A 12,251-nucleotide genomic window follows, 5' to 3' on the forward strand; every position below is an offset into this window, starting at 1 on the left:
GATCGTGACCTGAGCTGAAGTCGGACGCTTAACCGACTGAGCCACCCAGGCGCCCCAGTTCTCAGTTTTTTAAGCACAGTGCTGCTGTGAGCATTCTTGTTCCAGTCTTTGGTGAACATTTACAGGGTTTTCTGTTGGATATATACCTACAAATGGAATTGATTGCTTCAAGGGTATGCATATGTTGGGTGTTAGTAGACCCTGCAATTTGTAGCAACTTACACATCCTCAATACTAATTCCTAGCATTGCCTGCCTTTTAATTTTAATCTTTCTGTGGGTGTGTGATGGTGTAGCATTGTGGTTTTAATTTGCATTTTCTTGACGATTAATGAAGTCGAGCACCTACTTCAATAAGCATCAGATGCTTATTGGCCATTTACTTCTCTGTGAAGTGCTTGTTCCTGTCTTCTGGCCATTTTTCTGTTGGGTTACCTGCATTTTTCTTACTGGTTTGTAGGTATTCTTCATTTTGGGGGGTATGGATTCTTGGCTGGATGTGGCCATGCCTCTACTTCCTCTCCGGTCCATGCATCCCATCTCTGTTAACTTTTTGGTGGCACCTTCTACTTTAATCAGTTGCTCATGCCTTTCCAGCAAATGGACTTCTTCCTTTGAACATGCCCTATCAGGCACACTGCCACCTCAGTGCTCTGCACTAGACCCTACTTCTGCCTGGAATGTTCTTCCCCTAGAGAGCCTCATAGCCCCCTCCCCTGCACTGCTCTGGTGTCATCTTCTTAGCAAGGTCTTCTCCAATATACTGGTTTGATCTTGCAAGCTGTGTAGCAAGACCTATCTGCCACCCCCATCCATTGCTTTCTTTCTTTTTTAAAAACTTTGTGTTCTGTAAAATTTTAAGCCTACCCCAAATTAGAAATATTAGTATAAAGGCCCTTCACATATGTACATCTAGCATCAATAATTATCAACACTTTTTGCAATCTTACTCTATCCATAAACATAATCAGCCTGAATCTTTAATAGATAAATACCTGTTTTTTTGGAACATAGACATCATGCCGTCGTCCAGTCTAACAACATCAATAGTATCACAACACCAGTCCATATTCAAATTTCCCATTTGTCTCAAAGACGTCTTGTTACCGTTGATATGTTTAAATAAAGATTTAAACAAGGTGTACATGTTGCTTTATTTTTTCCATGGTAACATCACCATTCAAAATACTATGTATTTTGCTTGTTTGCTAATTTTCTGTTTTCCTCCCATTAGAATATCAACCCCATTCGAGCAGTTATTCTTGTCTGTTTTGTTCTTTGCTATATCTCCAGCACCTAGAACAGTTCCTGGTACTTAGTAGACATAAAATAAATGTTTGTAGAATGAATGAGTGAAGGTAATTGGCAACATGGATGTAATAGCCCAAAGGGTATGCTGTATCACCAAGGTCAAATCTGTTACTTTACCTCTCTAAAACTTTGGGCAACTTTACTTTTGGGGGGCAGCAACTTTTCTGAGCCTCATTTTCTTATCTGTAAAATGGGATTAACAGCACCAACTGTATAGGATTTTAAGAATTAGGCAAAAATAAGTGTATAGTGGCAGCTAATATACTCTCAATAGAGCTACTATTTTTATTTTTCCGTCTTTGTCGGGCATTTCTAGGAGGCAAAAGCAGGTGAAAGAGGTGTAAAGAACTTGCCTTGCTCAAAGACAAGTCTGGCCTTGGTCCCTGGTTCCTGGGAGGTAACCTCTAAACTCTTAGAATTTTCCAAGTGCCAGGAATGTCTTTTTTATTTATAGTGGCCTCTTAGGTCACACTTGATAGTTTATGCTAATGAGGTGATGCATCGTGGGTCCCTTGGGCCACATGTTATCAACCCTACCTCTGGGGTTGGGGAAAGAGCTGAATGCTGAGTTAAACGCCATGGCTCATCAATAATACCTGCAGGTAAAGCTCCCATAATAACTCTAGGCACTGCAGACTAGGTGAATTTCCCTGGTTGGCGATGCTCCATGTGTATGGTCACACACTGGTGATGGGAAGGTAATATGTCTTGAGGGCAATGGAAAGCTTTATGTTTAGGAACCTTCTCGACTCTTCTCTATGTGTTTCCTTGTTTGGCTGACTTTCACTGGTCTCCTTCCTCGGTAATAAACTCTAACCATGACTATTGCAGCTTTTAGCCCGTTCTGTGAATCCTTTGAATGCATGATTGAGACTGAGGGTGGTTTTGGGAACCCCCGGAATTTGCGGTTGGTGTCAGAAGTGAGAAAAGTCATGGAAACCATGGCCTCTTAACTTCGTAGGTGGACTCTATCTTCGCAGGTAGTGTCAGAAGTTTGAGGGAGACTTGGCAACTCTGAAGGTCTATCCCCTCAAGCCTCCCATTTGGGCCAATAGCAAGTAGTTGGTGCCAAGAGAAGCGGGATTCAGTAGAATGACCCTGACTCACCGAAACACGTGGTTTGGAGAGAGAAAGGGTGAGAGGGCAAGGCTTGACACACTTCTGATTTCTGGACGGCGGGGTCATCCATGGTATGGACTGGCAGCTCTCATCAGTTACTGGAACTAAACGTTACCAATGGAAATTAGAAATGATGGATGCAGCTTCCAGGGAGTTAGCTCACTGGTTGCATAAGAAAATGCACAGGACATGAGAGAAAAGCAGAACATGCTGTTCTTTGGTTACTGTTATTTATACTAGCTAAGATAAAAGTAGTAGAGAGTAGGGGCGAATCCTGAAGACCAGGTGTAGATTTTGGCTGCTCTCAGCCTCTGTCTCCAGCCTCAGGGCCCTTACCAGTGGGTAAAGTAAAAAAGAAAAGCAGAAGAAAGTTTGGGGTAGATTCTGACACTGAACAAACCTTGCATCCCGGCCTGTCCATGCTACGGCCTCTGGCCTCAGAGCTCTGCCACACGGTCAAGTTAAAATGAAAGTTAAGAGAAAGTGTTGGGAGTAACTCCCCCAAGCTGGGCAAGCTTGAAGTAGTGAAAATAGCCACCACAGTAATTGCTCTGCGTACAGAGGAGACAGGTTTCATTTTACTTCTCTGAGTTCCTAGGAAGTTCAGAACTTAGTCTAAAGTCCTTTCCAAAACGTTGCTCTTGGTGTATTAGAAAGAATGCTAGACTTGGTATCCAGAGATCTGGTTTTAAATCCTATCTTCAGCGTTTATTATCTGTTTGACTTTGGAATTTGTATTTGTCTGTTGGGGTTGCTGAACAGAATACCAATGGCCGGGTGGCTTAAACAACAGAAATGTATTTTCTCACAGCTCTGGAGGCTGGAAGTCCAAGATTAGGGTTGGTTTCTGGTGAGACCTCTCTTCCTGGCTGCTTTCTCACTGTGTCCTCAACTGGCTTTCTCCTTTGTGTGTGAAGTGAGGGAGAGAGAGACAGAAAGTGTGAGAGAGAGAGAGAGAGAGAGAGAGAGAGAGACCCGGTGTCTCTTCCTCTTCTTAGAAAGACACCATTCCTGGAGGATTAGACCCCACCCTTATGACCTCATTCAACCCTAACTACTTCCTTAAAGGCTCTATTTCCAAATATGCTTACATTAGGGGTTAGAACTTCAACACATGAATCTGGGAGGTATACAATTCAGACCATTACTGAAGTGCCCCTTAATTTTAATTTCCTCACATGTACCTTGCTGGCACGCAGCTCTGAAGATCAAATAAGATGTGTGTAGGAGATACTTCTACGTGATTTTTAAATGTGTATCAATTTATTTTTTAGATCTCGGCTACGCACTAGACTGTTGAAAGGAGGGGGAGTTATTGAACTGAATTTAGAACTTATTTGAGCAGGTTGAATAGATTACATAATGCTTCTAAGTTGATTTTCAGCATTTGTGAAGAACATGCAGGATCTTTGGGTAAAAGAAAACATTTGCTTCCTGGGTTCGTATGCACTCATTTCAGAATGGGCACACATGGTTAAGGAAGCCGCTTTTCGTCATGACCGGTGGGAGTGGACATCACCAGAAAGTAACCGATGTCACAGAACTTCGAAACTTATGAAGTGCAACACAGCCATACGGCATTCTTTGTTCTGAAATATATTCATACACTGCATCTCTCTACAAAAGGCTTTGAAGTCGTTTCCCAAAAAGTGTAAAAGACGTATTTGGCAGCTTCAGTGTTGTGTGGCTTATTGACATCAATCATGGAGTAATGGGGCCAGAATCTTCAGTTATTTGTCATTTGTGTGACTGTGAGAACACGCCATAGCCAATTAAAAGAACTCTTAGGTGGCAGTTGGCCTGACACTCTTCACGCAAACCTGACATATCGAACCTAGACTGTGTACGCAAACAACTTTATATTCTGTGCAAACGACATTCACCACACAATCCAGACAATTCTCACCATGTGAAAAGCATGGAATCACGTGGTGGTACAAAAACCCTGATGGTATTTTACAGCAAACATTAGGTGTGTGCTCACCAGTTTGAGCCAACTGTCCATGCGTTCCAGCCCAAGACCACCAGGAACACATCAGTAGTGGTACCAGTAAGGCCACTGGAGGAATCAGTAAGGAATGGAGGGGCTTCTAAGTAAGAAGGCATTAGAAAGAAACTATTATAGGATTTGGGTTTGGTGTTTTTAATTTTTTTTAAGTTTATTTTGAGAGAGACAGAGAGAGCGAGCCGGGGAGGGGCAGAGAGAGAGGGAGAGAGAAAATCCTAAGCAGGCTCTGAACTGTTAGCGTGGAGCCCCATGCAGGGCTCAAAATCACGAATCGTGAGATCATGACCTGGGCTGAAAGCAAGAGTTGGCTGTTTAACAGACTGAGACACCCAAGTGGCCCAGGATTTGGGGTTTTTTAAAAGGTGATTTTGTAGAGGGTTGAGGGAAGTTGGAGTTTGCTTTGGATTGGATGTCAGGAAGCAGGGGTAATTCTATGGAAAAAAGAAGCAGGAGAGAGGCCATTAAGGGATGGGCTGGAGCGGAGAAGGCAAACAGACTTTGGGGAGCAAAGAGTATATCTTGTCCATTTAAGCGGGGGCGGTGGGCATGCAGTAGGCATTTATCTGGGGTGGACGGTTTGTGGAGATGGTTGTGGGAAGAAAAGCCTAAGCATTTGGTTGAGGCCAGATCATAGAAGGTCTCGAATGTCGGAGATGGGGAGCCATCGAAGATGTTTGGAGGGAGAGCGAAGAAATCACAAGAAATGTTAATAGAGACTCACAGCCAACAACCAATCCCGATGTTCCTCACAGGGCTCTCATACTACTTTGACCATCAGTTACAGGAAGAAATACATTTTCTGGTGAAACCCAGTACGTGCACGTACACGCATACACGCATGTGCCTGAAACTCATCAAGGTTTAGCCGTGTTGTGTGAGCTGTGCTGTTCTCCACTTCACTCTGCTACGCATCACCCTCTCTACTCTCCCCCATTCTATTCTGTTTCATGCTGGTTTTTATCCTCTAAATTAATTTGTATTCTTACTAAGGAATGGCCTGAGGTTTGAAAAATATTGTTTTAAGGAGCTGAATCGGTGTGGCGAGGGGAAATAGGAGCAGGGAGGCTGTTAATAGGAATAGCAGCAGTTCATTTACAAACAAATTCGTTAATTCATTCCTTCCACAAACACTTATTAAGTCTCTACTGCACACCAGGCATGAAGATACAAAGATACCCAGACCCAGTGCTACCCTTGAAGAGTTCGTGGTCAGTGGGGGAGACGGGTAGCCAATTCACTGTTCAAGTCTTTAATGGGTATAAGAAACTATCTCGGGATGATCTACCCGAGGGAAATAGGGAAGGTTCTCCAGAGGAAGGGTGCTTGAGGTGGTTCTTGAAGACTGAGTTTGCCAAGGGGATAACGGAGTGCATCTTAAGGGAAAGGATAGTGTGACAATGACAAGGACATTTGAAAGTACAAAATGTGATCTGGGTAGGGTTTATTTATTTATGTAGCAAATAAAAATAGCGTGTATTCAGTTAAATTTGAATTTCAGATAAATTTCAGTGAATAATTTTTAGCATAAATATATCTCCTTGACCTGGAAGAGGCAAGACTTTCTATGTGGCTGGAACACGGTGGGTGTGGGGAAGTGGTAAAGGGGGATCTGGGGGTGTATTGGGATCACGTTGTGAAATGTTATGAAAGAGTAAGAGTCTCCCCTGTAGACTCATGCTCACACTGAAGGCTAATTTGAGAATAATTATAGAATGCTTGAAAAGAAATTAACAAATACACACAGAGCGATATGTAACCCTTGAGTCCTTAGCTTATTAGCAATAAAGGTAGGATCCCAGTGTGTGGGTGGAATGGTTATTAATTATTAATGATTATTAATTGCACTTGAGTAATTCTTTCTCACTTTCCATCCTGCTGATTTTAATTTCTTCTAAGATGCCTTTGTCCCGGTGCTTAGTTGAGAAGAGGAAATGAACCATTTTGCCATGTATACTGATTTCTTATTATAGTCCAGCCTGAAGCCACATTTCGGTTGTTAACAGTAATGGAGTGAATTACACGTGCGTGATCAACCAAATGAGTCTTTGCTCAGTTTAAGCAATTTTCCAGTGTAATAGACACACGGTGTCTATCTCTCATCCTGCCCCTTGCACTCCCCACCCCGCTCATTTGTGGAAATGGCTCTCCTTCCTCATCCACGTTTCACAATGTCATAGGGACGGCCCCTGGGGGGCCAGTGAAGGCACCTGCCCCATGTTGGAGCAGGCGGAGTTCAGTCTCTCTTGTGGTTGTACCTAGAACTTTAAACTCAGGAGCTCACAATAATCAAGTGGTTTGTAGACCTGGATGGGAAAACTACCTCTCTCTTTTTGTTAACTTCAGACTGAAATTTAGCATTTCCTTCAGTTATGGATGTAGCAACAGACCTGGTAGTAGGAGCAGAATCCATGACTTTGTCACAATAGACTCCATAGACGTAGTCATGTTACATCACAGTTGCAAGTTTCTCAAAATATCATTTATGCTTCCTGCTACTTTGAAATTATGGTAATAATCAGATCCTGCCTTGTAATGCATTAATAAGGACACACATATTTGCCAAAATGTTTTTGATAACAACTCTGCATCAAGCACATTGCCTGCACCATGTGAAGAATGAATGAATGAATGGATGAATAAATGAATGAATGAATGGATGAATATTAACTGATGTTTTACCACCAGCTCAACCACCATCACTGGTCTAAGCTCTCGTATATCTCACTTCAATTCCAGCCTCGGAAGGCAAAGTAGACATTTAATAAATAATGGTCAAATTAAATGGAATTATCTACCTTCGTTGCTTCTTTTGCATGTGATTACATGTTAGAGAAATTCACAGCTTTATAAGAACCATTAACTTGTTTATAGATTCACTTCCGCATTCATCTGTCAAATATATGCCTACCGGTTACTCTGCCTTGGTCTCTCTGTGCAGGTAGTTTGTGTGGTTGGAGCAGAAGTGAAGAGGGGGAAAGTGAATGGGAAGAAGTCTTTACATTCTGTTTCTTCACACTTCATCTCTCCCTGTCTTATTTCTGTTAACTCCAGAAAACTCAGGGAAGTGCTGCCATCTGTTTCTAGCATCCTGCTCTAAGCCTCAGCGTGCTGGTGAAGCTTAAAAACAAACCAGGCTTTGCCCACAGTGTTGATTTTACAAGGTAGGGTCACTTTCAGAGAATGAAGTACCCACTTTGTTGGTTATCTGGGATTCAAGTGTCTTTTGCATAATCATCTTTGTATTGCTTCCAAGTGGAAGACTGGCCAGGTGAGAAGCCATTCTGCAGTGGGCTGAACAGTGGCCACTAAAAGATAGATCTAGGTCCTAACCTCTAGTGCCTGTGAATGCGACTTTATTTGGAAATAGAATCTTTGCACTTGTAATTAAACTTATAGAATCTCAAGGTGAGATCATTCTGGACTTAGGGTGGCCCTAAATCCAATGACAGTGTCCTTTAAGTGACATGAGAAAACTCAGACACACACAGGGAAGAAGGCCATATGAAGACGGAAGCAGAGATTGGAGAGATGCAGCCACAAGGAATGCCAGGAGCCACCAGGAGCTGGAAGAGGCAAGGAAGGATTCTTCCCTAGGGTCTCCAGAGGGGGTGTGGCCTTGCAGACACCTTTATTTTGGACTTCCGGCCTCCAGAATTTTGAGAGAATAAATTTCTGTTTTAAGCCACCAGGTCTGTGGTAATAATTGGGAAACTAGTACATTTGTCTCCACTGGACACAGTGGAGAGTACCAAACCAGTACTCAGCCAGTCCTATGGTTTGGGTCACAGATACTGCTACGGTCTGAATGTTTGTGTCCCCCCACTCCTCTCCCTGGGAATTCATGTATTGAAATCCAACCCCGCACTGTGATGGTTTTGGAAAGTGGGGAAGCTGAGAGAAGTTGTCATCAGGCAGATGAGCATGGCTATTGAATGAGTCATCAAGGCATCACCAAGGGATGCCTCGGAACAATGGGAGGCAATCTTTATTAAAGACGTGTGACTTGAGTCCTGCAGACCTTGGAGAGCAGGAGGCTTTTCAGTGGCTGGTTGCAAGGGGAGGGCGGAGCCTGGGGAGAGCGTCCCTCCCTCCCCCAGTCCCAGCCACTAGAAAAGTTCAGGGGGTGTTCAGGCAACAGGGTAAACCCCAGCCCTTTCCCAGTTGGAGCGGAGGTTTGGTGCAAACAGCGGAAATGCAGAGAGCAGTATTATGAGACCATGAAGAGGGGAGGAGAGCTAAGAGAAGAGATGAGGCCCCTGGAGGCCAAGAGCAGCACCAGGGGGGCCTTGCGGAGGGTGGTGTTGGGGTGTGCGGGTGGTTGGGTGGGAGCTATCTCACCAAAGCAGTCCTCTCCAGGAGAGAGACTTCTCCCAGTCCCTCTGGAGTGTATCTTCCCCTCCCCAACAAATCTGGGGGCTCCCCTGGGCGGCAGAGCGAGAGTGGTGGGGAGGCCCCAGGCGGGGCTGTTTGCTTTAGCAAACAGCGGAGCTGCGTGCTAGTGAATCTTGAAAAGGATTAATGCTGCAAATTAAATTAAAATTAGGAAACACACAAACTGAAACAAGACCTTTTAATTTGTAGCCCCAAATAGGCAAACTGCTCTGTTCAGGCAATTAAGCAGCTGCGATGGTGAGCGGCAGCAAAACGCTGGAGCCGCACTAATTAGAACTAAGGTTAATGAATCCAGGAGGTTAAAGCAGGCTGTTAGGAAGTGGACTTGCTCGGCGGTTCTCCCACTCTGCACCCTCCTGGCAGCCAGGACCCCCCCTTCCTGGTGGCGGCTGGCACACCAGAACGCCACAGCCTCTCCCCTTTCCCCTCAGCAGGGTGCGCAGGGAAGGGTGAGGCTGGGACATGACCATTCACTGGCTTTCCAAGAGGCGCCTGGGGTGACCTTTGCAGCTCTAACCGACCCTGGAGAGTGGAGGGCGCCAACGGGATGCCCCACGAGGGGGCGTGCTCCGCCGACTCACCTGCCCTAGGGAGCCTGCCTGCCCTGGCGGGTCCCCTTTCCTCCTCCATCGGGGGCCTTTGCACCCTCTTCATCAGTGAGTGCTATCAACAATGACACCATTTTTTTCCTTTTGTGTTTCTTATTTGGAAAGGGATATACAGAAAACTTGGGAAATACAGAAAATCACCAAGAAAATAACTGCCCACAGTGCCTGGACTTTGCAATTCCTCTGTTAGCATTTTGGTATGTAATGAGTTGATTTTTTTTTTTTTTTAATTAAAGTAACAGCTGGCATCAGAATTCCTCTTTGGCGTGAAATTCTTTCTTTTTCAGAGAAAAATAAACTGATGTATTTTCTGGATTCAGCGTGGAAGAACATCTTGTCCCTTGGTATAGGAAGGAGAGGGGGTGTGGGGGCTGGGTGTCCTCTGACCAAAGGGTTTTGGAAGTGGGGGGAAGCTGGATGGGGGAGAGGCTTATGTTGCACTGTGTAAATGGATATTTTGGGGGTGCTGTGAAGAGGTGTTAATTTCACTTCTAGACCAAAACAAGCAGCATAAACCTGAGGGTGGGGGAGGCCGCAGCTCAGGGGACCAAGAGCACTGATGCCCACCGGCAGCTGCAGAAGTCTTTGGCAGGCTTCTGGACCTCCACAGACTGGGGAAGAATGACAGGGTGAGTCAACTGTATCTAGGAATTGGGGAAGGGGAAACATCCAGCCGCTTGCCTTTCCCTCCGAGGGATTTAATTCCGGATCTTATGTTTTAAGTTCACCAATAGTGAAATCAAGACATGCTAGGCACCCCACCCTCCGTGGCAGTAAAGGAAGAACCCCAGGCCCCCCTCCTCTTTCTCTCAGAGGTCTCCTGGGTGGCTCCAGGCATGCCGTGTACCCTCCAAAACTTGTGAGTAATACGCCTTGATTTTTCAGTTTCCTGATGGTTATTGCTGAACTTGTCTTGGAATCATAACAAGAACCAGAAGGGCTGGTCCAGCCACCACACTGGCTCTGTGGGGCTCCCTACAAGTGGTACCGGCCCCGGTGAGTGCCCGCAGGCATTTCTAGCCAATAGCATCATTATCTACAGGCTGAGACTGACCCAAAATGATCGTTGTTATATCACATATATAGTTTTTATCCTGTTATAATTTTTCCTACTTTATATTCTTGAACAGTCCCCTGTCCATTAAAAATGTATGTACGTACACTTACACACACACCTACATATGTGTATATGTGCAATAAATATATGTGTGTAAACATATATATACATGAAACTTAAAATGTTTAAAAACTGCAATATTCCATCATGTAGATGAACTGCGGATCCCTGTATTTGAATGTTTAGGGTATTTTTCTTTCTTTTTTTTAATGTTTATTTTTGAGAGGAAGAGAAGGGGAGAGAGAGAGAGGGAGAGAGAGAGAGCACATGCATGTGTGAGCAGGGGAGGGGCAGAGAAGGAGGGAGATGGAGAATCCCAAGCAGGTTGCGTGCTATCAGCACAGAGACCAACGCACTTCACAAACAGTGAGGTCATGACCTGAGCCGAAATCAAGAGTCAGATGCTTAACCAACTGAGCCACCCAGGCGCCCCGAGGATGTTTTTCTATGGCAAAGACCTCCCCACCTGATTTTGAATTCAGGGGGCTGAGCATTCATTTCTGAATGATCTTCCACAGCTCTGGCCTTTCCTGCTCCAAAAGACCACCGGGAGTGCCCACATTGGATTGGGGGACCACTCTTATGCTGCACTGGACCAAATATTTCAGTTGTGTGTTTCCATTTCTTCCACTACACTGGGAGCTCGCTGAACTCAGGACACCCCCTGCTTCAGCTTCTCCGCATAGCATCAAGCATACTGTATGGGTTCAGTACATGTTTCAAATAAACGCGAGTTTTTGAGTCAATGGGCAGACCCACACAAAGAAATTAAATGTTGGGACTCTCCCACCCCACCCCACCCCATCAAACTCATTCCAGGAAGCAGATTAAACTGACAGTTAAATCTACTCCCCACACAGCTTAGATGAGCCCCGAGGGAGGTGAGTGGTCAGGATTCCCACATACATAGGCTCTTTTCATGGGTGACATCCAAAGGGTTTCCTAACAGTCTTAAACAATTTTTTTTAATGGTTTTATTTATTTTTGAGAGAGACAGGGACAGAGCATGAGTTGGGGAGGGGCAGAGAGAGAGGGAGCCACAGAATCCAGAGCAGGCTCCAGGCTCTGAGCTGTCAGCACAGAGCCTGACGTGGGGCTCAAACCCACGAACGGTGAGATCATGACCTGAGCTAAAGTTGGACGCTTAACCAACTGACCCACCCTGGTGCCCCTCCCAAGAGTATTTTGTATTGCTGGTTGTTGTGTCTTCTGGAGCTGAAAGTGAGTCTGGGGAGGGGTGGAGGAGGCAGGGAGAAGAGGGGACAATTAGGGGTCTTTCACTGGCATGACTTGATATACTATTACTACTTTGACTTCAGGTAGCTAGACACTTTAAAGATCACATTCCAGTTCTGAAAGAACTTAATACCTCTCGAGGGAAAAATGTGAGGACAAAACCCCATGTGTTGCTATTTTGAATTCGAAGGGTTGAAAAGGTACCCACGCAAAGAATTTCACTAGGTCCGTGATCTTGTAGACTGTATTGTTTCTAGCATTTCTGATACCTGAAAAATTGAGCTGTTAAATGAAAAATATACTTTTTAAAAAAAAAACGTTTATTTATTTTGAGAGAGAGAGAGTGGGGGAGAGGCAGAGAGGGAGGATCCTAAGCAGGCTTCGCGCTATCAGTGCAAAGCCTGATGCGGGCTCGAACTCAAGAACCCTGAGATCACCACCTGAGCCAAAGCCCCACACTT

The sequence above is a fragment of the Felis catus genome, chromosome D2 (assembly GCF_018350175.1).
Source record: "Felis catus isolate Fca126 chromosome D2, F.catus_Fca126_mat1.0, whole genome shotgun sequence".
Classification (NCBI taxonomy): Eukaryota; Metazoa; Chordata; class Mammalia; order Carnivora; family Felidae; genus Felis; species Felis catus.